General features: G+C 45.9%; 1 protein-coding gene across 3 annotated transcripts in view; it reads left to right on the top strand.

Moving 5' to 3' along the window:
- The first annotated feature begins 579 nt into the window (after positions 1-579).
- The window catches only part of LYN (LYN proto-oncogene, Src family tyrosine kinase), a 111,304-nt gene continuing 90,751 nt past the window's right edge, over positions 580-21,132 (top strand). For 2 of the 3 annotated variants that reach the window (XM_082364748.1, XM_082364745.1), the window contains exon 1: positions 580-699. The gene's annotated coding sequence lies outside the window, so the exon portion shown is untranslated. Of the gene's footprint in view, positions 700-1,719; positions 1,882-21,132 lie in introns of those variants that run through there. The other variant, XM_082364746.1, reaches the window with a different exon arrangement.

The raw sequence follows: 21,132 nt of genomic DNA, 5'->3' as shown, positions 1-21,132 counted from the left end.
CCCTCAAGGAGCGACTCTGCTGGTTAAGAACTCAAGGAGACCCTGAGCATCCTCTCTCTAGGGAACTCCAAACGTTGGGGGAGCAGAGCGCGCCCCTCTGCTGCCAGGGGCACCCCGCTTCCTAACACTCGAGCGAGTAGGTTGGAAGGGAAGGAAAGGAGACGCGAGGGGTTCCGTCGCTGTGCCAGGACGCCAGGCGCCAGAGGGTCTCCTGGAAGATCCTTCTGTCCGCCTCCGCCGGAGGAGGTCGGGCCCGGGGCGGCTCCACGCTCCGGAGCTGCGGGCTGGGACGCAGGTTTCTCTGCCTTCAAAGCTCGGCGCGACGGCCACGCCAAAGCCCCAAACCTTGGGCAGGGGCCAAACGGTCACTTCCCCGCCCTCCAGGCGCGGTATGCAAATCCGAGCACCAGGAAGTAGCTGGGACCTCCCGGCCGAGCTCGGCGACGGCCAGTTCCTCCGCCGCTCGCTCCGGGCCGCCGCCGCTCGCTCCCGGCCGTGGCGCCTCGGGGCCGGACGCGCCGCAGCCTCCAGCCCGCGGCAGGCGGGGCGGCCGCGCCACCCCGGGCCCCAGCCCGCACCCCGAGCCGCGCGCTCCCCGCCCCGCCGGGCCGCCCCGTCGCGGCCCCCGCTCGGACCCCCGGCCACCGTGGAGCGACGCCGCCGCCGCCGCCGCCGCCCCGCGACTCGCACCCGGAGCTGGTGAGCCGCGGACGGGAGCCGGGGGGCGGGGGGCCGGGGCGGGCGTCTCCGCAGGTGTCTCTCGGCCCGGGGCGCAGGGGCGGGGCGGGGCGCGGGCTGCGGGCGGGGGCGGGCGCACCGCGGGGCCCTCCGGCGCCGCCCCGAGGGCCGGATGCTGTCCCCGCGCGGGCCGCTCCCTGCGCGGCGGGGAAGACCCTGTCCACGCGGCGCGCGCGCGCGCGGCGGAGGTCCCGCGGGGACTCCTCGCTGGCACGGTCCGCCGTCCCCTCCGGGCCCCGGGTCCCCGAGGTGAGCGATGCGGCCCGGCCCGGGCGCCCTCCGAGGCCGGCGGGCGGCCGCCCTCCCCGGTGGCCCGGCGGGAGCGTGACGTCCGGGCGCGGCGGCGGCGGCGGCGGGGGCGGTGCGCACCCTCCCGCGGAGCCCGGCGCCTCCCGGCCTGCGGGGCGGCGGTCCCGAGCCCCCGGCGGCCGAGAGGAAGCGAGAGTTATTTTAAGAATTCAGGGGTTGCCTTTCCTTCGCCTTGGGGGAAGGGTGTGAACGTCAGTTCTCACTTTCCTGCGTTATCTCCGGCGTGGTTTTGTGTGTGTGTGTGTGTGTATGTGTGTGTGTGTCTGAGTGTCTGAATTACCCCAACTTCTTTGCCATCTCAGAAACTCGAGTTCAACCGGGTTTCGCAGTTTCCTAGCTGAGTGTGAACTTGGGCCTATTATTGAAATTCTCGGTTTGGGTTTCCTTATCTTTAGGAGAACATACCTACCTTCTGAACTATTTATTGCACGTAAAGCCCCAAGCACATACTAGGCATTCCATAAACGGTGCTGTTATTATTGCGAATAATTTTGTCCATAACAACGAGGCTCCCTGGTTCTTTGCAATTTGATGGGTTTTACACCTAAACCTGCTTGTCAGATTTAGCCACCTGACCTTACTAATAAATCTGCAGAATAAATACACCTGAGACGGGCTGTCCCAAAGCAGCGCCCCGGAGTCTGACTCACCCTAAGAGCTAGCCAATGAGGAGGTTTGACTTGCTTTTGATTTCTTGGCTACCCCCAGCGGCTGTAGGGTTCAGGAGGGCAGGGGCGTTCTCTCTGGCCAGCACCATCTAAAGCTGTGCGGAGGGGAATATGCGCTGAGAGAACACGGGAGCTTACTGAGTACTCATAAGTACGTCCTGATAAGGTAAGCTCTGCTGGAAAAGGGTAGGATTCAGGTAGCTCTTGGTTCTCATTTGGAAGTAAGGAAGTCAAGCCGTTTTGAGGCTTGAAGAAATTTAATTTGATCACAAGGGGCTTTTGGTGACTAGGCCTCTTTGTTTTTTGTTTTGTTTTTTTACATCTTTATTGGAGTATAATCGCTTTACAATGGTGTGTTAGTTTCTGCTGTACAGCAAAGTGAATCAGCTATATGTATACATATATCGGCTGGGCCTCTTTGGATGCAGAATGGGAAAACCCTCTTCCTGAGTGAAGGACAGAGGGCAGCTGATGTAAAGAAGCCAGGAAACCTGAGTTTGGGTCTCTTCCACCATTTATCACAGCTGTGATTTGGGCTCAATTACTTGGGCCATTTATTCTGCCAGTATTTCCTTCACAGCAGTAACTAGAGTTATATTATGATTTGCCCATATGTGTATAGTCTGCATTCACCACTACGGTGAAATCCCTGTGAAAACAGCTTTGTCAGTCTTGTCCAAAATGCTAGCCCTGGTGCCTGTCACATGGTCGAGATTGCTTGGAAGAAGGAAGGAAAGTCTGCTCCGAGCCTGGCCCTGTGCAAGGCCGAAGAACAGGCTGGCCCCTAAGGCATCTGTAGCTCACTGGTCCTCTCTGTCCTGGATTCTAAAATGGGGATTTGAGGAACTTTTTTGACTGTCAAGTTATCCCAGCATGAGTGTTCTAAGTGGGCATTTCCACTCAGGACTGGTTTCTGTGGTGTATCACTGGGAGAGAAGTCTTGATTTGGAGTGGTAAGAGGTAGCCTGCAAAGACTACATCTGGGTAAGATGTTGCCCAAAAAGATGCACTTTATCTTACAATCATCGGTATTGGACCCTTTTGTAGAGAACTTGTGATATCTGTGTCCCATCCCCACCCATGGCATTCTCTTAGCAGAAAAGTGATCCAGTGGGGTTGTGATTCAATGACTTCCAAAGCCTTTTAGTTCCATTATATTTGTATTCAAAAATAAACCACTGAAACATTTGAGATGCCAGCTGGTTCAAATGAATATATGGACTTGTAACTTACAAAATTAAACCACATTATCAGGCTTCCCTGGTGGCGCAGTGGTTAAGAATCCGCCTGCCAATGCAAGGGACACGGGTTCGAGCCCTGGCCCGGGAAGATCCCACATGCCGTGGAGCAACTAAGCCCGCGCGCCACAACTACTGAGCCCACGCGCCTAGAGCCCGTGAGCTACAACTACTGAGCCCACGTGCCACAACTACTGAGCCCGCGCACCGCAACAAAGAGTAGCCCCCGCTCGCAGCAACCAGAGAAAGCCCGCACACAGCAACAAAGACCCAACGCAGCCAAAAATAAATAAATAAATAAATAAATATTTATTTATTAAAAAAAACACAAAAACGTGGGACCATATTATCCATAAACAAACCCATATTAATTTAAAATTTGTATAAATAGGAATATATGTCCCCATCATGGAACACCGTTACAGCCCCCTCACACTGCGGATCTCAGTGACCTCTGTGTCCTCAGGCATGGACAGTGTTGACACGGAAAGGTCATCACAGTCATTAGCTGGGGCATTGATCAATGACACATTGATGGCAGAGACAGCCTCCTACCTTTCCTGGGCTCTTCCTAGAATGATGGTGCTGATACATTTTGCTTATCCAGGGCTCTGAAGCTTTCTGAACTGTGATTTCATTTGAACCTCTCATGACCCCCGAGGGCAGGCAGGGACAGATACCAAAAAAAAAAAAGAGTTTAGGCATATCCAAGGTCACAAGCCTGGTTAAGTGGCATCGCTGGGCATAGTAGGTATGTTTTCTGGCTCCAACTCTATAGAGTTTTCCCCACTTTTCTGCCTTTGGACCTGTAGTAGGTACTTAACTACTTAGAAGTAAATAAATTAACTTATCATTTAATAAACATGTTTAAGACAGAATCACAAGGTAATTTTCTTCTATCACTTGGAAACTGTCTGAACTAAGGGGCTGTCAGAGCAGATGTACTTAGGCTCTACTGAGTTCCTGTGCCTTTCAGCTCGGCTTCCTGCTTAGGGCTGGGGGAGCTCTGATAGCTGCCTAGGTGACACCTATCCTGGCTGCTGTCAGAGCAGCTCTAGTGACTGCCTTGGGGGCTCACCAGTGCTTACTGGTTACTATAGAAGTACCCAAGTAATACTTTGCAAAGGGATTCCCTTCAGCCTCTTTAGAAACCCTACGAGCCTCCTTGTGTGGTTGTTATAATAGGGAGAGTTGTCACTCGAGGGCAAAATATAAAGTAAGGAGAGAGGGCCCACAGGATGCACATGGAGACACACTGCCCGTTTCCTGGGTACCTGCTATAAACAAGGCTCGTCCTACGCCCACACTCCTACACTAGATAGACATTCCCTCCCGTCTTTTAAGATTGACGAAGAGCAGGACAGGGAAGAGGAAGTTGGTCAGAAGTACTGAAAGATTTCTTACAGCTGTCTGGTTTCCTGATACTTAAGTTGTGAAACTTTGAGTTCACTCTCTCATCATTTCTGACATTTATTTTGAGTAAGTTCCCATTTGGGGGAGAAGCCCAAGTGTAGAAAATAGTAGGGAAATCTGCCCATTGAGGGATTCAAATATTTGGAACAGGCCAGTTTAAGGACGTGAACCTTATTTTAGATATCCTTGGCTTCCGTTAGCTGGAAGGGCTCCCTTGTAATTTAGAACAGCAAGTTTCAGGAATTGCTTGGGACGATGTGTTTAAAAGGCTCATCCATGCTGACAGGTTGCAGGGGCCTGTTATAGCCTTGGTTCTTAATTCCTGGGCTGCTGCTTCAATCTTGTCCTGAACTTTACTTTCCCTTAGTACTGAGTAAGCACCAACATTTCTTATTTGCTGCCAAGCTAGTTCGGGAAAGTTGGATTTATAATCAAGGTATAGTTTCCATTTGTAAAGAACTCTTCCAAAGTGTTGGTTCTTTAACTGTGCTTTATTTGCATTTTATTAACCTCAGTGTATTTCCAGTGTCTCTTCTCTAACTCCCCTCTTCAACTCTTTCCCCACTGTTCTACAGAGCTTTCAAGTCATGAGTTGATAGGAGGTGACCGTTATTGGTTGATCTCGGGGTAACTGTGTTCCTTCTTCATCACACTAAGATGTATAAGGGATGTTCTATACAATAACTACGGACGGGGATACATTAATAGAGTCCATCGGAGTGGGCGTTTCTCAAGGCTGGGAGCTGTGCCTGCCCTTGGTGAGGTGTAGGACACAGGGAAGAAGTCTTCATCCCGAGGCTCAGGGGGTCTTTACGTGTGTCTCATTTCCGTTTCACAGTCCACACTTGAGACAAAGTCAGGTATTGCTGGGCCTGCGCACACGGCCCCGCTTCTGTGAGCCCCGAAGGGCGCTCTCTTTACTGACCCCGAGTCATGCTGGTTGGAAGCTCTTTGTCGCCTCTCCCTCGGGTCAGGGGCGCCCCCCCACCGGGGTTCGGGCCCTCGGGGTGGCTCCAGTCTCCGGTGAATGTTAACCCCCGGGGGCGGGGAGGCGCGGGGGCGAAGCTGGCCTCAGAGAGGCCGTCTGGAGAGGGCGGCCCACTTCTGCTTTCCACGGGGAAGCTGCGGCCCGGAGAGCAGAAGTGCCGCGGGAGGCCCGCGACAGGAGGAGGCCGGCCCGGAAGCGACGCCCGCCCTGGCCTTCGGCACCAGCCCGCACTGCTTTTTCTTGCGGGTTCGGGCTCTTTCTAGCACCTTCTGCTCTGTTCCTTTTCAGTTTGTCCTTGGGGGGGGAGGGGAAAGGGGGGATGGGGGAGGGGGGAAAGGGGGAGGGGGGAAGGGGGGAGGGAGGAAAGGGGGAGGGGGGAAGGGGGGGGAGAAGGGAAGGGGAGGGAGAAAAAGAATGAGCCTCGCCCTCAGGGTGGAGCCTCTTCGGGCAGAGCCCCGCGGCGGCCATGCTGGAGTTTTTCAGCCACAGAAAGATGGACGTTTTGAAATTCTGCATCATGGAAACTGTTACAAAAGTCTGAGTGGACGTTTTGAAATCTTTTAATGTTCAGGTATTATAATAATTTCTTAATCCTAACTACAGTGTTGAGTGCTATTTTAAAAATTACTCAAGCTATAGCCTCTTGTTAAACATTTGGGATAGATCAGTGACTTTCAAACTTCTTAACCTTGATCCGTAGCAAGAACCATCATATTTTACCTTGGGCCCAAATGTGCATCCATCTGTATGCCAAAAAAAAGAGAAAAGAAAGAAAGAACATTTGGTGAAAAGCCCCTCCTCCCAGCTTGTTGGGGGAGTCTGACCCCGGGGAGTCTGACCCCAGGCAGTCCTCTGAGGCCAGCTTGGTGAGATGGGGCAGAGTTTTAAATGTGGACTTCCCTGGCGGTCCAGTGGTTAGGGCTTGGCTTTCACTGCTGTGGCCTGGGTTCAATCCCTGGTTGGGGAACTAGGATCCCACAAGTGGGGTGGCCAAAAATAAATAAATAAGTAAATAAAATAAAATGCACAGAGGTGGTCCCAGCAATTCCACAAGCTGCAGTCCAGTAAGGGGGTTTATTACACAAACATAAATTAAGATACATCCATACGATGAATGGTACACCTTGCAAATGTCTTTAAAAATAGAATTAAATTACATTTCCCGATATGAAAGATGCTTTTAAAAAGCTGAACACAAACTGAGACGTAATATATATGACCATTTCTGAACTAAAATATTTCTGTGTGACGCATAATTATAAGCTATGCACGTCAGTAATTGTTTAAAGTTTTCAGCACTGATTATTTCTGGGTCATGGGAGAACGCTGATTTTTCTTTTTTGTAGATCTCTATTTTCTTACAAAGAGCATGACTTGTATGGTTTTAGGACAGCGGTGTAAGGGGCGATGACGTGTAATAAGCCAGCGTGGCGGCAGAGGGGAGTTGGAGCGATCAGGAAACTTTGGGGCAAAAGTAGCCCTTATGATGGCTATGTGGATATCATTGCAGGCAGACCCGACCCTGGAGGAGCTCATGCGTTGCAAACGTTGTAAGCAGACAGGATATTTTTCTAAAGAAGCGTCCACTTATATTTACTTATATTTAGGGCTGAGTTTCTTGCGAACCCACCATGAGTCAGGCCCAGCATCGGGAGGAAACCCCGCAGGGGAGAAGGAGCCGCGGGGGGCCGGGGGAGAAGAGACTGGTTCGTGCAGCACCACTGGGCGGCCAGGCAGGGGTGGGGCTGTTCGCGCAGGCGCCGAGGACCCTTGTCCGCAGGACTCAGTGTTGCACTGCACTGTGTAGACGGAGGTGAATGGTGGCGCCTTTTTATGGGCAGCCGGTTTTTTTTCCCATCACAATCAACTTCTTGCCTAGATTCTTCCATAATAAAGTATTGGTGATGTCGCCAAAAAATGAAGCGACACTGAGACACTCATTGTCTGCTCTGAATAGGAGGATGATTAACCCGGGGGAGGAACGGGGACTTCCACAGAGGTTAATCTGGGGCCGGAAAGTAACATTTATTGCTACTTGACGTGACATCAGACTACCTCGTTTGTAGTCAGTAGCGAGTAGGAACTTGACGACTGCCCCGGATGGTGAGGCGCTTGCGCAGACATTTATCCGAATCTTCCTGATGAGGCAACACTGCTGAAGAAATAAGTTTGGAGTTGAGGTCTGAGTTTCTGTGGGGTTATCGGTATTTTCCACTTGATTTAAATGGAGGCTAGTTATTGTACGGCGGCAGCTCGGTGTTGACAGTGTTCTTGCCACGTACAAATTAGGGTATTAAAAGCATCACCATAGTTAGGAATGGCGACGGTTGGACAAAATGGCATAATTTGGCAGTTATGCGAGGAACGCCCTTGCATAATCAGACATGGCATGTTGAATAGCTGATGTATTCAGTGCCTACGAGGGATTATTCATTTTAACCTTGAGAAAAGATGGTATATCATACGGTGGAAAGAAGATGGACTTCCAAGTTAGACAAACCTGAGCCCACTCTGCGCTCCAACACTTGTGACTTATTCTCACCATTTCTTCATTTATAAGATGACGATAACGGTACCACACCTGCTTCTCAGGTGTGTGGTGGGGATTAGCAGAGTGGATCCGTAACCTCTGACGCTGTTTCTGGGACACAGCCGGCACATAATAGTGCAAGGCTTAGACGCTGTCTCAGCGTCGGTGAAGTTCAGAGTCTAGCAGGGGAGTCTGCCCTAGGCCATCCTTCCCAGCACGGTGTTTGCCCTGGGCTGGAGCCTCCGCTGTCGTGGGTCAGCTGAACTTGTGATCTTCCTGAGGTACCGGGAATTGCCGGAGGCTACAGGCGTGAGCAGGATGGCCTCTGCATTCAAAGATGCCCTCAGGAGTGGGACATGGGGGCGTAAATGTGGTTTTCAGAGTGTGCTCAGTGCTGCCCTAGACGTGTACATACAGAGTGCCCTGCACACAGGAGGACAGGACTCTTGGTGGCAGCGAGGGGACGATGCTTGAGCTGTGTAGGATGGGGGGAGAAGGAATTCACCGGTCGGAGGCTTTGAAGGGAGACATCCTTAAAGAACGAGAGACTTCATAATCTGAGGAGTGACATGGGGGTAGTGGATGCAGTCCCTGCTTCAAAGAAATCTCTAACATACAGTTTATGGTCATCAGGATAATCCAACATGCACCGAAAGAGTTAGTTTTTGTCTCTCTGGACCACATTGACTTTTCCAGTTGTTTCAAATTTAACGATGCCAAATCTATTTAAAAAAGAAAATTCAACAAGTTGAATTTCATAACTGCCTGCGTATATTTTACTTTCTGGTTTTCAGTTATCTTAAAAGCTTTAAATAAATGAAGATAACCACTAAATGAGGATTTAATTGTCATTTGCCATAAATTCCTTTACCAGTGGATAACCTTTCAAGAGTCTAGTAGGAAAAAAATTTCTGGACGTTTTGGTAAATGACTCAAATGTTACCTTATTGCTGTAGTTAATGTCTTCAACTAAGGCAGCCCAGTACAGCCCAATTTAACAAATGACGTGTTCCCCCTGGCGTCAAGTGTCAACCACCGGGCTCTTGACATCACCTATCTGCCTTAGTATCAAGCATGAGAAGCACAGACTCTGAGAGAAGGAAGAGATTTTGTCAGGGTGTCTCACACATAGGCACTTTCCCTTGAACATTGGGTCTCAAAAGTTAGGGTCTGTCCCAGGTGATTCTAACGCAGGTAAGGAGGTCACATTGTGAAAAGCACCGTGATAGGGATATTCCTGTTGCCCAAAGCAGCCCGTTTCATTTTTGTCCAGCTGTGGATATTAGAAAGCTTTTCTCTTGTGCTACAATGTTTTATTTCCATAGTTTCTGCTTGTCAGTTCTAGTTCTGCACTGTTTTTGCGCAGTTGAAGCCAGCCAGTCGGATTGACTGAATATCCATCCACTGTGGCTGTAAGTACAGGATGTGTAGGGACACGACTGTTGGCCTGTCCACCCAGCACTATTACTCTGCCTGTCTTCCCTACAGAACCCAGATCACATCAGGATCCATCTTCTCCACTGAAGTTTCTGCAGACGTTTTCTGCGTCCCCATCTACAGGGTGGCCCTGATTGGTCAAAGGCTCTTATTCTTGCAAGTGATTGGTTCATGAATGGTGTACTTTGGGTTGGACGGTAATCATTAAAAAAAATAATGCTCCATAGATAGTCCTAAGATACAAACAGAAAAGGAGTGGGGGAGGGAGGAGAGTAGGGAAGTGAGACATGGATAAAGGATAAAGAAAAAAAAGCCTTATGTGAAAGTCAGGAAATTGGAAGGAAGATAGTATAGGTTATCCTGATTACTAATTTGTGATGTACACAGTAGGTGGTTGTCTGCTCTTTGTTTCTCCTAGTCACACAGACCGGTGTGGCATTAATGCTGATTACTGGGCTTTTGTAATCACAATGGATTTTTGAAATGTATATTTATTGAGTGCTGTGTGTTAGGCATTGTGGTGGGTATAAACCTTAATAAGTGTGAACTTCCTGTCCTAAAGAGTTGATCATACTCTGTTCTCTCTGGGCTGTTCACACACCAGAGGCTGACAAACTAACTTGCTGTGGTCGTGGGTGTGACCATCACCTTGCTCGGGAAATCCCAGGGCATCTGAATCAGTGCACAGAAAATAAGTAGTTCTGGTAAGAAGGAAGGCAGTGTGTAAGTGCTTAGAGCACAGGATAGGGAGGATATGGAATTAACCAGAAAACCAAACACAGAAACAAAACCCAGAAAATAACAAATGCTGGTGAAGCTGCAGAGAAATTGGAGCCCTTCTGCACTGCTGGTGGGATTAATAAAATGGTGCAGGTGCTGGGGAAAACAGTCTGGCAGTTCCTCCCAAAATTAAACACAGAATTTCCTTTTGATTCAGCAATTCCACTTCTGCGTGTAGACCCCCCAAAATTGAAAGTGGGGTCCTGAAGAGATATTTGTACACCCATGTTCATAGCAGCATTATTCACAATAGCTAACTGAAGTATCCATCAACAGATGAACGGATAAACAAAATGTGGTCTATACATGCAAGAGAATATCATTCAGCCTTGAAAAGGAAGGAGACTCTGACACAAGCTACAATACGGATGAACCTTGAGAACAGTATGTTAAGAGAGATAAAAGGACAAATATTGTATGGTTCCATCTATATGAGGTACTTAGAGAAATCAAATTCATAGAGACAGGAAGTAGAATGGTGGTTGCCAGGGGCTGCGGGAAGGGGAATGGTAGCTGTTGTTCGATGGATCTGGAATTTCAGTGCTGCAAGATGAAAAGAGTTCTGGAGATGGATGGTGATGGTTGTGTGAGGTTATGAATGTACTTAATTGTACACTTAAAGATGGTTAAGATATAAATTTCGTTATGTGTATTTTATTACAATTAAAAAAATGAGTTTTAAGAAGTTGCTCGATAAGCAGAAATGTGTACAAATAGATGAGGGTGGTCTGGAGGACATTTCATTGAGTTTGCTGAGTTGCCCTTGTTCTGACTGGGGATTTGCCCACCTAGCTGACTGGTGCTCAGTTGTTTGCGGGGAAGGGGACGGGGTCTCTAACTCTGCGTTAATCCAGGGCCATGTGGATTGATGGCTGACAAGATTTTGTAATGGCTGTGGTGTGAGTTTATAATGGAGAATTTTACCAAGGCAGGGTTCGGGATTGGAGAGTAAGGAGGAGCTTTCTAACAATCAGAGCGGCCTGCAGGGGACCCAGCTGGGGTGTGAAGTGGTCCTTCTCCATTACAAGTCAGAAGTTTGTAAGCACAGGCTAAGCGACTCTCTTGCAGGACCTTTCAGAAAAGGTGAACTAGATGCCTCTGAAAGGTGTTTTCTGATTTGCTAATTCTGTCATTTCTAGCCACGGACCCCCAATTCCAAATCACATAATAGGAAAGAATATTTCTAATGCAGTTTTTCTTCATAGGTGTGAAGAGGAGGATTTTTTTTACGCTTTCCCAGTGTGGAGGTGTTTTTTTTCTTTTAAGTGTAATGTACATGTAGCAAAATGCAAACACATAGCTTGCTAGCTCCAAGCAAACCCTCATGTAACTTCCCCCAGATGGGGAAGCAGAACGATGCTCACCCACAGTATCTCCAGTTGCACCTCCCCACGCTCTCTCTCCTCAAAGGCATCTACATTCCTGCGGCAAGTTTTAGTTGAGTTTCCTGTGTTGGTTTTTTCACAATAAAGTGTTAGAAATTGAAAAGCAGTACAAAGCCATTTGGTTTGGCAGATGAACAGCTTTTCAAGCTGTGGGTTTGGCTGGCATCGGCATCTCTGTGTTGAATGACTGCAGTTCAGTGGGAGGAGGACAAGTCCTGGTCTGGTTTTATACCCTGGCTATTCAGTTGCTAAAATTCTCACACTGGGTTTGATCGGAGCCTTATTTACATACCTGTTTATTCAACCATTAGTTAGTAAAATTAGATGGCGCTCGCCATACATAGCTTGTTTTTCTACCCATCTCTGCATAGCTCAGTAAATGTATAAATGCAAATTCAGAAACATGGGTGTGATAAGGGTGGTTTCCAGTGACCCACAAGTAATCAAACATCCTGCTGTGTGACACAGAGCCAGTGTGCACACAGACATTTAAAAGTACCAACTGGCTTTGTGAATTCAGTTATGACGGTCTTCATAAAATGGGACTCTCTTTTTTGATGTGAAGAAACACAGTACCCTTATGACTGACTGTTTGTTCTGCTTCTCGTAGTTTTGACATTTATTTTTGTTGGGGGTGAGAGAGCGCTGTCATTTGACCTGCGGAATGCATTAGCCCATGAAGTAATGCTTCATCTATTCATGATTCAGAAAACATTTCTTGGATGCTCGCCGGTCATGAATATGCATGCATTTGACTTGCCCTCCCATCCATTAGTTCTGAATGGTAGAATTGTTCCAATATGCTCAGGAAGTTAAAATATTTTTTAAAGTAGGACGAGGAGTATAACTTTCTATTTCATGTGAAATATGAAGAACGCACACAGGCAGCAGAGTACGGAGGTGCCCACCTTCCTGCGAGGAAGTCACAGTTGTGGTCCCGAGGTCAAGGCTGGGAATGACCCCACCCCGGGGGGGGTCACTGAGCCCATGGTTTGGCTGCCTGCAGTTCCAGCCCCAGGTTCATGTTCCTCTGGCCACAGCTGCTGATGCTTGCTCTCTGCGTTTTCACCGTTGGATGATCCGGAAGATTGGAACCGGGAGGGAAGCTGGGGACGGAGGGAGGGGCGGATTAGCAAGGGGACCGGCCAGAGCAGGGCAGGTTTCCGGTGAAGAAGTGCATTCCTCAGCTGAGACTAGAAAGAGAAAAGATGGGGAAACAGTTCAGCCGGCTTCCTTACCCATCTGCTGGAGGTGGTGGGCTGTGCGTTGGTAGCAGTCTAGGAGCTTGCGTGGCTGTGTCGCGCCACGCTGCCTTGAGATGCCTGAGGAGCAGGTACGCGTAGTAGTTACTCTCTTTTAGCTCTTCTACTTAAAAAAATAAATAAAGGTCCTCTCCAGCAGAATCTTCCAGGATGGTAGTAAAGGGCAGTGCTATTAAGCCTGGATGGAAGTTCCTACGGAGGGAATGCTGGGAAGCGGAGTTTTAAGTTCTGGGGGTGAAGTGTGGGCATTTGCCCTGCTGCATTCTGCTGCCTCCCCGCCTGCCCCCCCCCCCCGCCCCTGCTGCCCGGGGGTGATGGCACTGCTCTCAACCCCCAGGTTTACTTGGCGGGAGCAGCGTCTGTGAGCCCCAGCTCCCCGCCTGGAGAACGGGCATGACCATAGCCTCTCGTGGGCTCTCACAGGCCTCAGGTGAAATGGGATCATTTGAGCCAATTCTTCCTCTTCTTTGTGAGAGGAGCGTCCTCCGGGGATGACAGACAGCGGACCCGGTCACATGACCTGGCTCCACCTTCGCAGGTATGAATTCTCACAGTTGGAGGTATAATCTTGGGCAAGTCACCTGACTTCTCGACATCTCCCTGTGGCCATGGGTCATGTGAAGATTCATAACAGAAGGTCTTTTGAAGTTCATCTGTGATTATTTATGTGGATGTACTTGAAACATAATAGAGGCCTCACAAACATTTCCTATTTGCTTTTCTGTTTGCCCAAGTAATCAGTTTTTGGCCATCATAGTCTTTAGGGAGCTTATTCTGTGCGACGATATGGAAATGACTGAAAAGATTTTGCAAAGGCTGTGGTCTTCTGAACCTAGATGCGCGCTTGGACTTGAGCCCGAAGTGCATTTTGAAATGTTTGTCCAAGCTCAGAAGCACCGTGTGTTGCTAAGGGAAAGAATGTTTGGATGAACGATGGACAAAGGAGGGACCACACCTGGATGACTTAACTTTTCCATGCTGCCTGGGCTCTGCAGGGAGCTAAAGGACCTTTCTGGCTCATAGGCCCCCAAATCTAGACTGTCTTACTTACTGAAGACTAGATAATGATAAGCCTCAGGATCCAGACTGAACTCACTTTGTTCAGACCAAAGACTGATGTCTGAGGCTCAAGGAGAAAAGGAGCTAGGAGTGGTTAGTTTGGCACAGAAGGGAAAGCCAATGTCTTTCTTTTTTTTTTTTAATTTTATTTATTTATTTGTTTGTTTGTTTATTTATTTATATCTGCATTGGGTCTTCGTTGCTGCACGCGGGCTTTCTCTAGTTGTGGCGAGCGGGGGCTACTCTTCGTTGCGGTGCGCGGGCTTCTCATTGCAGTGGCTTCTCTTGTTGCAGAGCACGGGTTCTAGGCGCTTGGGCTTCAGTAGTTGTGGCACGCGGGCTCAGTAGTTTTAGCTCGTGCGAGCTCTAGAGCGCAGGCTCAGTAGTTGTGGCACACGGGCTTAGTTGCTCCGCGGCATGTGGGATCTTCCCGGACCAGGGCTCGAACCCATGTCGCTTGAATTGGCAGGCGGATTCTTAATGACTGCGCCACCAGGGAAGTCCCCAATTTCTTTCTTATTTGGAAGAATCTTACTGGGTTGGCGAAAAAGTTTATTTGGGTTTTTCCATAACGTCTTCCTTCCTCCCTTCCTCCCTTCCTTCCTTTCTTTCCTTTTTTTTTGGCTGCGTGGCTTGTAGGATCTTAGTTCCCCAACCAGGGATTGAACCTGGGCCATGGCAGTGAAAACGCCGAATCCTAACCACTGGACCACCAGGGAATTCCCGGAAGAATCTTGTAATGACGCCAGCACAGTTATTACTTGCTTGACCTTCATACCAGGCAATGATTACCTTTTACAGAAAACATAATAAAAATAGCATTCATTTATTGAGTGTGTGTCCTCTGTTAGGTGACCAATTCCTTAGAAGGTGTGTTATTGATATTCTTGGTATTGATAAGGAAACCAAGGCTTAGAGATAATACTTTGCTCTTTTAGCTGCTAAGTAAATGGGATGCAAGCCAGCTTGACTCCCAGGTTGATGTGTTTTATTTAACCTTAAAAGGTTATTTTTTAAAGTTCGTGATTATAGCATGTGGAAGGTAATATCCTTTTTTTTGTTTTGAATTTTATTTATTTTTTTATACAGCAGGTTCTTATTAGTCATCCATTTTATACACATCAGTGTATACATGTCAATCCCAATCTCCCAATTCGTCACACCACCACCCCCCACCGGCCGCTTTCCCCCCTTGGTGTCCATACGTTTGTTGTCTACATCTGTGTCTCTGTTTCTGCCCTGCAAAGCAGTTCATCTGTACCATTTTTCTAGGTTCCACATATATGCGTTAATATACGATATTTGTTTTTCTCTTTCTGACTTACTTCACCCTGTATGACAGTCTCTAGATCCATCTACGTCTCTACAAATGACCCAGTTTCGTTCCTTTTTATGGCTGAGTAATAGTCCATTGTATATATGCACCACATCTTCTTTATCCATTCATCCGTCGATGGACATTTAGGTTGCTTCCATGACCTGGCTATTGTAAATAGAGCTGCAATGAACATTGTGGTACATGACTCTTTTTGAATTATGGTTTTCTCAGGGTATATGCCCAGTAGTGGCATTGCTGGGTTGTATGGTAGTTCTATTTTTAGTTTTTTAAGGAACCTCCATACTGTTCTCCATAGTGACTGTATCAATTTACATTCCCACCAGCAGTGCAACAGGGTTCCCTTTTCTCCACACCCTCTCCAGCATTTGTTGTTTGTGGATTTTCTGATGAAGCCCATTCTAACTGGTGTGAGGTGATACCTCATTGTAGTTTTTTTTTTTTAATTATTTATTTATTTATTCTTAGCTGTGTTGGGTCTTCGTTTCTGTGCAAGGGCTTTCTCTAGTTGCGGCGAGCGGGGGCCACTCTTCATCGCGGTGCGCGGGCCTCTCACTATCGCGGCCTCTCTTGTTGCGGAGCACAGACTCCAGATGCGCAGGCTCAGTAGTTGTGGCTCACGGGCCCAGTTGCTCCGCGGCATGTGGGATCTTCCCAGACCAGGGCTCAAGCCCGTGTCCCCTGCATTGGCAGGCAGACTCTCAACCACTGCGCCACCTGGGAAACCCTCATTGTAGTTTTGATTTGCGTTTCTCTAATAATTAGTGATGTTGAGCAGCTTTTCATGTGCTTCTTGGCCATCTGTATGTCTTCTTTGGAGAAATGTCTATTTAGGTCTTCCGCCCATTTTTTTTTTTTTTTAAATTAGAGTCTTTGTTTTTTTGTTTGTTTATTTGTTTTTATAAATTTATTTGTTTTATTTTTGGCTGCGTTGGGTCTTCGTTGCTGCGTGTGGGCTTTCTCTAGTTGTGGCAAGCGGGGGCTACTCTTCGTTGCAGTGCGCAGGCTTCTCATTGCAGTGGCTTCTCTTCTTGCGGAGCACAGGCTCTAGGCGCACGGGCTTCAGTAGTTGTGGCACGTGGGCTCAGTAGTTGTGGCTCGTGGGCTCTAGAGCGCAGGCTCAGTAGTTGTGGCGCACGGGCTTAGTTGCTCCGCGGCATGTGGGATCTTCCCTGACCAGGGCTTGAACCCATGTCCCCTGCACTGGCAGGCAGATTCTTAACCACTGCGCCACCAGGGAAGCCCTTCTGCCCATTTTTTGATTGGGTTGTTTGTTTTTCTAATATTGAGCTGCATGAGCTGTTTATATATTTTGGAGATTAATCCTTTGTCCGTTGATTCGTTTGCAAATGTTTTCTCCCATTCTGAGGGTTGTCTTTTCGTCTTGTTTGTAGTTTCCTTTGCTTTGCAAAAGCTTTTAAGTTTCATTAGGTCCCATTTGTTTATTTTTGTTTTTATTTCCATTACTCTAGGAGGTGGATCAAAAAAGATCTTGCTGTGATTTATGTCAAAGAGTATTCTTCCTATGTTTTCCTCTAAGAGTTTTATAGTGTCCAGTCTTATATTTAGGTCTCTAATCCATTCTGAGTTTATTTTTGTGTATAGTGTTAGGGAGTGTTCTAATTTCATTCTTTTACATGTAGCTGTCCAGTTTTCCCAGCACCACTTATTGAAGAGACTGTCTTTTCTCCATTGTATATCCTTGCCTCCTTTGTCATAGATTAGTTGACCATAGGTGTGTGGGTTTATCTCTGGGCTTTCTATCCTGTTCCATTGATCTATATTTCTGTTTTTGTGCCAGTACCATATTGTCTTGATTACTGTAGCTTTGTAGTATAGTCTGAAGTCAGGGAGTCTGATTCCTCCGGCTCCGTTTTTTTCCCTCAAGACTGCTTTGGCTTTTCGGAGTCTTTTGTGTCTCTATACAAATTTTAAGATTTTTTTGTTCTAGTTCTGTAAAAAATGCCAGTGGTAGTTTGATAGGGCTTGCATTTAATCTGTAGATTGCTTTGGGTAGTATAGTCATTTTCACAATATTGATTCTTCCAATCCAAGAACATGGTATATCTCTCCATCTGTTTATATCATCTTTAATTTCTTTCATCAGTATCTTACAGTTTTCTGCATACAGGTCTTTTGTCTCCCTAGGTAGGTTTATTCCTAGGTATTTTATTCTTTTTGTTGCAGTGGTAAATGGGAGTGTTTCCTTAATTTCTCTTTCAGATTTTTCATCAGAATGCAAGAGATTTCTGAGCATTAATTTTGTATCCTGCAACTTTACCAAATTCATTGATTAGCTCTAGTAATTTTCTGGTGGCATCTTTAGGATTCTCTATGTATAGTATCATGTCATCTGCAAACAGTGACAGTTTTACTTCTTCTTTTCCAATTTGGATTCCTTTTGTTTCTTTTTCTTCTCTGATTGCCATGGCTGGGACTTCCAAAACTATGTTGAATAATAGTGGCGAGAGTGGACATCCTTGTCTTGTTCCTGATCTTAGAGGAAATGCTTTCAGTTTTTCACCATTGAGAATGATGTTTGCTGTGGGTTTGTCACACCCTAATCACAATTTCATTACTTGTGATTAGTCTGTTCATATTTTCTGTTTCTTCCTGGTTCAGTCTTGGAAGGTTATACCTTTCTAAGAATTTGTCCATTTCTTCCAGGTGGTCCATTTTATTGGCATAGAGTTGCTTGTAGTAGTCTCTTAGGATGCTTTGTATTTCTGCGGTGTCTGTTGTAACTTCTCCTTTTTCATTTCTAATTTTATTGATTTGAGTCCTCTCCCTCTTTTTCTTGATGAGTCTGGCTAATGGTTTATCAATTTTGTTTATCTTCTCAAAGAACCAGCTTTTAGTTTTATTGATCTTTGCTATTGTTTTCTTTGTTTCTATTTCATTTATTTCTGCTCTGATCTTTATGATTTCTTTCCTTCTACTACCTTTGGGTTTTGTTTGTTCTTCTTTCTCTAGTTCCTTTAGGTGTAAGATTAGATTGTGTATTTGGGATTTTTCTTGTTTCTTGAGGTAGGCTTGTACTGCTGTAAACTTCCCTCTTAGAACTGCTTTTGCTGCATCCCATAGGTTTTTGATCACCGTGTTTTCATTGTAATTTGTCTCTAGGTATTTTTTGATTTCCTCTTTGATTTCTTCAGTGATCTCTTGGTTATTTAGTAACGTATTGTTTAGCCTCCATGTGTTTGTGTTTTTTATGTTTTTGTCCATATAATTGATTTCTAATCTCATAGCGTTGTGGTCAGAAAAGATGCTTGATATGATTTCAATTTTCTTAAATTTACTGAGGCTTGATTTGTGACCCAAGATGTGATCTATCCTGGAGAATGTTCCATGTGCACTTGAGAAGGAAGTGTACTCTGCTGTTTTTGGATGGAATATCCTATAAATATCAAATCTATCTGGTCTATTGTGTCATTTAAAGCTTGTGTTTCCTTATTAATTTTCTGTTTGGCTGATCTGTCCATTGGTGTAAGTGAGGTGTTAAAGTCCCCCACTATTATTGTGTTACTGTCGATTTCCTCTTTTAGAGCTGTTAGCAGTTGCCTTATGTATTGAGGTGCTCCTATGTTGGGTGCATATATATATATAATTGTTATATCTTCTTCTTGGATTGATCCCTTGATCATTATGTAGTGTCCTTCCTTGTCTCTTGTAACATTCTTTATTTTAAAGTCTATTTTATCTGATATGAGTATTTCTACTCCAGCTTTCTTTTGATTTCCATTTGCATGGAATATCTTTTTCCTTCCCCTCATTTTCAGTCTGTATGTGTCCCTAGGTCTGAAGTGGGTCTCTTGTAGACAGCATATATATGGGTCTTGTTTTTGTATCCACTCAGCGAGCCTGTGTCTTTTGGTTGGAGCATTTAATCCATTCACGTTTAAGGTAATTATTGATATGTATGTTCCTATGACCATTTTCTTAATTGTTATGGGTTTGTTTTTGTAGGTCCTTTTCTTCTCTTGTGTTTCCCGCTTAGAGAAGTTCCTTTAGCATTTGTTGTAGAGCTGGTTTTGTGGTGCTGAATTCTCTTAGCTTTTGCTTGTCTGTAGAGCTTTTGATTTCTCCATCGAAACTGAATGAGATCCTTGCCGGGTAGAGTAATCTTGGTTCTAGGTTATTCCCTTTCATCACTTTGAATATATCATGCCACTCCCTTCTGTCTTGTAGAGTTTCTGCTGAGAAATCAGCTGTTAACCTTATGGGAGTTCCCTTGTATGTTATTTGTCATTTTTTCCTTGTTGCTTTCAATAATTTTTCTTTGTTTTTAATTTTTGTCAATTTGATTACTATGTGTCTTGGCGTGTTTGTCCTTGGGTTTATCCTGATTGGGACTCTCTGTGCTTCCTGGACTTGGGTGGCTATTTCCTTTCCCATGTTAGGGAAGTTTTCGACTATAATCTCTTTAAATATTTTCTCGGGTCCTTTCTCTCTCTTCTCCTTCTGGGACCCCTGTAAGCGAATGTTGTTGTGTTTAATGTTGTCCCAGAGGTCTCTTAGGCTGTCTTCATTTCTTTTCATTCTTTTTTCTTTATTCTGTTCCACAGCAGTGAATTCCACCATTCTGTCTTTCAGATCACTTATCCATTCTTCTGCCTCAGTTATTCTGCTATTGATTCCTTCTAGTGTATTTTTCATTTCAGTTACTGTGTTGTTCATCTCTGTTTGTTTGTTCTTTAATTCTTCTAGGTCTTTGTTAAATATTTCTTGCACCTTCTCGATCTTTGCCTCCATTCATTTTCCGAGGTCCTGGATCATCTTCACTATCATTAATCTGAATTCTTTTTCTTGAAGGTTTCCTATGTCCACTTCATTTAGTTGTTTTTCTGGGGTTTTATCTTGTTTCTTCATCTGGCACATAGCCCTCTGCCTTTTCATCTTGTCTGTCTTTCTGTGAATGTGGTTTTTGTTCCACAGGCTGCAGGATTGTAGTTTTTCTTGCTTCTGCCGTCTGCCTTCTGGTGGATGAGGCTATCTAAGAGCGGTAATATCCTTGATAGTTTATCATGTTGACTTTATACATTAACTTAAATGTAAACACAGGAATGCGATTTCTCCTGGGAGACTAATAATAAATATGGGGCAGAGACTTTTACTGGGCACAGGCTGTGCGTCATTCATTATTCTAAACGCTTGCTAAGTTTTTATTCACTTAATCCTCCCAACAACCTTATGAAATCGATACAGTTACTATCCCCTTTTTTTCAGATAAATAAAGGTTAATTAACTTGCCCAATATCATGTCTCTATGGGGTGGAGCTCAAACTTGAACCCAGGAAGTCTGGTTCTCAAGCCCCACTCTACTACTACATGAATCCAAGGTGCAACCTCTCTGACTTGTGGGAGAAAAAAGCCCAGACACTCAAAACCAGTAGTAGAGCCAAAGCTAGAAAGACCCCACCCCCCCAGTTCTGACAACTTGGTGTCATTCTTACTATCATCACCGCTTGCAAAGACCAAGAAAAAAATTCATTGAAATCGCACCAAAAATCTAAACATTAAGAGTTTAAAGCATGATCAGGATTAAGCCAGTTGAATTTATGTGCATTAACTTCAGCTGGCGACTTAATTTCTCTCTATTATCCTGGTCACCATTTGTTGGGAGAGAATGATTTTCCTCTGCTGGCAAAGCAAAGCAAATCATTTGTTTTATAGCTAAGTTTGAATCATGATTGGATTAGCCTTTCCTTCAGCAGTTACTCCACAATTTTCTTTTGCTCAATACTTATCCAGCTTGTGTTTTTCTTCCTATTAAGCATTATCTTACATTCTCATAACTCTCTAAAAAACAGCTTCAAAGCTGTATTTGAAAGGTTATTAAGACTGTAGTTAATAGATGACTAATGGCAAAGGGTTGGATAATAGGCAAAGAATATACGGATCTGGTGAGTCATACAGCTGTCCTTGGCCCATTCCCTTCCTCTGTTCTTTGTGGCATTTGCAGCAATGAGTTTAAGATCATTGATGGTTA

The sequence above is a fragment of the Balaenoptera borealis genome, assembly GCF_965194805.1.
Source record: "Balaenoptera borealis genome assembly, chromosome: 17".
NCBI lineage: Eukaryota > Metazoa > Chordata > Mammalia > Artiodactyla > Balaenopteridae > Balaenoptera > Balaenoptera borealis.
Note: the sequence above shows the minus strand (reverse complement) of the source record. Positions and strands in the feature narration are given on the sequence as shown.